Source organism: Azolla caroliniana, unplaced genomic scaffold (assembly GCF_043228905.1).
Source record: "Azolla caroliniana isolate FFs.n. ecotype wild unplaced genomic scaffold, voAzoCaro1.0.p SCAF_11, whole genome shotgun sequence".
NCBI lineage: Eukaryota > Viridiplantae > Streptophyta > Polypodiopsida > Salviniales > Salviniaceae > Azolla > Azolla caroliniana.
The window spans coordinates 15064828-15070827 of record NW_028230446.1 but is presented as its reverse complement, the minus strand read 5'-3'; positions in this window follow the sequence as shown (position 1 = coordinate 15070827).

Genomic DNA, 6000 nt, shown 5'->3' with positions numbered 1-6000 from the left:
AGTTAAAGATTCGTGCTAACGTGTTGTAGGTCGACATCTCCAGCCTGAACACGCTCTCGAATGAAGTGATAATGTACTTCAATATGCTTGGTCCGAGCGTGGAATACAGGGTTTCGAGCTAGATAGATATTGCTCATGTTGTCGTAGTATAGGAGAATCGGATCTTTGATGGGAACGCCTAGATCCTTCAATATGCGCTTTTAACCAGACGGCCTTGCATGCGGCTCGACAATGCGACAATTGGCGGTTTTTTGCTGCTCCAAGAGATCGCTCTGTTGCCGATGGAGAAGACGAATCCTGATGTGGATCGTCTATCGGCCTTGTAGCTGACCCTATCTACATCTCTGTGTCATGTGTATACAAAACACAATAAGCTTTATGGTGATTCAAACCCATGACCTCCTCAAAGAAGGCATACAACCCCATCCATTAGGATACATCATATTGTATATATTAAATAATAAATTCTATTATATCAATAGGAAATACATATAATATTATTATTGAAATGTTGCCACCTTGCATAGGCTAACGCATGATTGCCAAGGGGCATGCTTGCATGAATGCCAAGTGGCGATCATGCGTGCCTATGAGGTGGCGAGCATGCATGTATCCAAACCATGCTATATAAACATGTATTTGACTATTGATGAACCATTCTGGTTCAATGCCAATCTTCGGCATATTCTTGTAAACATTGCTCTCGTTGTTAATACATTATCAAATTCTTCTTATCTCTCTCATATCTTTCGCTTCTCATTCTCTTCTTCATTTTAAAACTCGTTCCTAACTTTGGCCTTGACAGTTTGAACCAAAATTTTCCTACCTTCTCTCTCTCTCTCTCTCTCTCTCTCTCTGTGTGTGTCTCTTTCACTCTCTTCTCCTTCCTTCTCCTTGAGAATCTTGCCAAACGTTATCCTCTCCATGGAGTCAGTTAGCAAGCAAGATAATGTTCGAGTCGTCTCTGAACTAGAGCATTTTGCAAATAAGTTTGTGGTGTTAGAACAAGAGAATCAACGATTTATTGGAGATTTGCAACAAGTAAGCATAGAAAAGGCACAACAATATGATGAGTTATCGACACGTGTATTGCAACTCGAAACAACATTGCGGTCTCTTCATCAACAAGCTTCAATGCAACAAACCTCTCCCAAAGAACCGAAGATTTGTTTGCCTGGGAAGTTTGATGGTAATTGATCACAGTTTCGAGGGTTTCTAAACCAAGTACGTCTAGTAATTCATATGCACCCTAATAGGTATCCGACTGATGTAGCTCAAGTTGGACTAGTTGGGAGCCTCTTAACAGGAATTGCATTAGCATAGTTTGCACCATTGCTAGAAAAGAAGTCTCCTCTTCTCCAAGACTTCAAAGGTTTTATTAGAGAATTTCAAGCAAACTTTGGAGACACTGATAGTGTTAGAACAACAATTAACAAGATTTGAAGACCGAGTCAAGGGGACCATCCTGCCTCTACCTATGCCACAGATTTCCGCCTCCTAGCTTGTGATATTCTGTGGGATGAAGAAGCCTTAATGGATCAATTTCGCTATGGACTAAGAAATGATGTAAAGGATTTGCTATTAACTTTTCATGAAGATCCAAGATCACTTACAGAAGCGATAAGTTGTGTAGTGCGATGTGACAACCGCTTATTTGAACAACGTTTGGAGTGTCAATTAATGTCACGACCAAGAACGGATCAAACATATACTTCAGTAGTAGCCTAGACACCTACGAACACTACCCAAACTTCACGCATGATTCCATCAGGTGGTCCAAGTCCAATGGAGATCGATGTAACACGTCGTCAAGGGCCTTTATCTGAAGCTGAGAAGCAAAGACGTTGAGCAAACCGCCTATGTTTGTATTGTGGTGGTCCAGGACACATCGCGATCACATGCCCACATAGGCCAAAACGACAAGTAAATCAAGTAAGTATTAGTGAGAATCTTCATTCCAATTCTCCAGTTAGATCGTCTAGCCCTAGTAGTTCCACATGTCATGGTTATTTCAATAGTTTTGAAGTATTGAGTCAACTTGATGAAATATTAAACGAATAAGTCCAACCAAAATCGGAGCCATTTGGTTGAACAATCCTGAATACATAAAGTCAACCCCAAGTAGTGGTTCCATTTTATCGAATCATGTTAGCAGAGTTTTTTCAGCACAAGTTGAGCTTAGTACTTCTAGGTGTCACCGAGTTCTTGCCTCTGCTCTCTTAGATTTAGGAGCCAAGTCTTGTTTTATGGACAAAGAATTTGCCTTTATCCGAGAAAATCCTATTGAAAAACCTCCCTTGCCCTGCATATGTTGTAGTCATTGATGGTTGCCCTATTTCATCCGGGAATATAGTTGAAGAATCTGAGCCAATTCGAGTAGTTCTTGGTAGCTTTGTTTGTATGATTTCCTTCAATATAATTAGTAGCCCTGAGCATCCGATTATCCTTGGTTTGCCTTGGTTTGAACTTCACAATCCTGAAATTGACTGGAGAAATCAAACAATCAATGATATCCAACAGAAACCTGAATCCAACTGCCTTGTTACTACCAACCAAGATTCAAAACCTCATCAAATCTTGCCCATCTCTCTACAAAAATCACGAGAAGACGGGCAAACAAATGAAATGTTTGTCTTTGCAGTAATAGCAAACCCATCCTCTAGTTCACAAGGGGGCAGGTACTCCCCTCCCTACCAAGTACTTGGATTTTGAAGACATCTTCAACAAAGCTAAAGCTAGTTCTCTACCAGACCATCGGCCTTATGATTGTCCTATCGATCTACAACCTGGGAAAGAGCCACCATGGGGCCTAATATATAATCTATCACCTTCCGAACTCAAGGCCCTTCGAGAGTATATAGACGAGCACTTAGCAAATGGATTCATTCGACATTCTAAAAGCCCTATTGGTGCACCCATCTTCTTTGTCAAGAAGAAACATGGATCTCTACGACTGGTCGTGGACTATCGAGGTCTAAACAAAATCACAGTTCGAAATAGATATGCTCTACCCTTGATTTCGAGTTTACTAGAGCGTCTTAGTAGAGCGAAAGTTTTCACGAAGCTAGATCTTCAAGGTGCATATAACCTTGTTCGGATATGTCCAGGAGATGAATGGAAGACAACATTCCGTACTCGATACAGACATTTCAAGTACACAGTTATGCCTTTTGGTCTCACGAATGCGCCCACGGTTTTTCAACACATGGCAAATGAATTTTCCGTGAGTTTTTGGATTCATTCACCATAGTATATCTTGATGACATCTTGATCTACTCGAAAACTCAAGAAAAGCATGACATACATGTCCGCCAAAGTCTTCCAACGCTTACGAGAATATGGGCTCTATGCCAAACTTGAGAAATGTAGCTTCGATCAAAACCACGTGGAGTTTCTGGGGTATGTGGTTTCACAACAAGGTATATCTATGGATCCATCTAAGGTTTAGACAATTCTAAACTGGCAACCACCTCGTTCAATGCGTGATGTTCAATGTTTCTTAGGATTTGTGAATTTTTACCGCAAATTTATCAAGAATTATTCAAACATTGTGATGCCTCTCACAGAGCTTACACGAAAGAACAAGTCATTCACATGGAGTTCTAGTGCAACCAAAGCTTTTGAAAGCCTAAAGAGTGCATTCACTTCTGCTCCAATTCTACTTCATGCTGGCCTAGAAAAACCGTTTATCATCGAGGCGGATGCATCTGATTTTGCACTAGGAAGTATCTTGTCACAGACAAGAGATGATGGGAAGCTACATCCAATTGCTTTCCATCCACGCAAATTCGAAGTTGTAGAGATCAATTACGAGATTCACGACAAAGAGCTTCTAGCCATTATAGACTCGTTTGAATAGTGGAGACATTTCTTAGAAGGTTCTCCCCACCAAATCATTGTTTACAATGATCATAAAAACCTCACATACTTTCAAAGTGCTAGAGTCTTGAGTCGCCGCCAAGCTCATTGGGCACAGTTTCTAACGTGTTTTGACTTCGTCGTCACATATCGCCCAGGAGTACAACAAGGAAGGGCAAATTCTCTCTCACGACGATCTTATTTGGCTACACAACCAGGAGAACCCACATTTGATCATCAAAAACAAATCGTCTTGGGGCCTAATCAGTTATGACTATTAACTATTAATGCCTCTCAAGCATTTGAAGATTCAAGTTTTCTTTATTCAATCCAAACAGATATCATTTCTGATGAATTTTCTCAAGATATATTGAATCATATAATTTCAGATCGCGCTTCTTCTTCAAGCTCCAAGAATCCTCGTAAAGATTATAACCAGTTTAAATGGGATAATGGTTTACTTTTTTGCAACACTCTTTTTTATGTCCCAAATGGTTCGTCTCGACTTCAAGTAATGCAATATTGTCACGACAACCCAAAGGCCGGGCACTTTGGAATCCACAAAACTTTGGAGCTAGTTTCTCGAAACTATTGGTGGCCTCACCTTCGAGAGTTTGTTGAAGATTATGTTCGTAGTTGTGATGTGTGTTGTTGGTCAAAGATTCCACGACATCGACCATATGGGTTATTACAACCATTGCCAGTTCCTATTGGTTCGTGGAAATCCATCTCGATGGATTTTATTACAGATCTTCCAATTTCGAAGAGTTTTGATGCTAAACTGTAGATATCGTTATGAAAGAAGTATTTCAGCTTCACGGTCTTCCAAATGACATTATTAGTGATCGTGGCCCACAATTCATCTCAAAATTCTGGAAACACTTGCTTGAGATGCTCAAAATTTCCTGTAAACTTTCGTCAAGCTATCATCCACAAAGTGATGGTGAAACCAAGCGGACGAATCAAACATTAGAGTAATATCTTCGGTGTTTCATCAATTACCAACAGGATGATTGGGTGGAATTTTTGCACTTTGCAGAGTTTTCATACAATAATTTAGTTCATTCCTCAATAGGGTATACTCCATTTTTTGCAAACATAGGATATCATCCTCGTTAGACAATGATGGCACATCTAGAAATCTTGAAAAATCTTGTTGTTGAAGATTGTCTGCGTCAACTCCAAGACGTGCATGTTGCACTTTCTCAAAATTTGCAAACTGCTCAAGCCACACACAAAAAAGTCACAGATCGTCACCGTCTCGACTCTTCACTAAAGGAACCAAAGTTTCGAATTGGGGATCATGTATGGTTACTACGATGTAATGTGAAGACTACTAGACCTTGTGACAAGCTGGATTATCAATGACTTGGTTCATTTATTATCTCCAATCAGATTAATGATGTTGCATTCCGCCTTGATCTACCTCCACAGATGCATCTACATCTGGTATTTCATGTTTCATTGTTGGAACCCTACATTAGTAGTTCCATTCCAAATCGGGTTGTTCTAGCCCCATCTCCAGTTCAACTTGTTGATGGCCCCAAATTTGAAGTCAAAGTTATTTTGGACTCCAAGATAATACGTAAAAAGCTTTATTATCTCATGGCTTGGTTAGGATATACACCAAATGATCGTACTTGGGAGCCAATTGAGAACCTTGATAATGCCTCTAACTTGGTGGCTGAATTTCATCACCAATATCCAGATAAGCCAAGTCTGAATTCATGCTTTTCGACTCGTGGAACTCGTTGTCAAAGGAGGGGCCCAATGGTGTCATGTGTATACAAAACCCAATAAGCTTTATGGTGATTCAAACCCATGACCTCCTCAAAGAAGGCACACAACCCCATCCATTAGGATACATCATATTGTATATATTAAATAATAAATTCTATTGTATCAATAGGAAATACATATAATATTATTATTGAAATGTCGCCACCTTGCATAGGCTAACACATGATTGCCAAGGGGCATGCTTGCATGAATGCCAAGTGGCGATCATGTGTGCCTATGAGGTGGCGAGCATGCATGTATCCAAACCATGCTATATAAACATGTATTTGACTATTGATGAACCATTCTGGTTCAATCCCAATCTTCGGCATATTCTTGTAAACATTGGTCTCGTTGTTGATA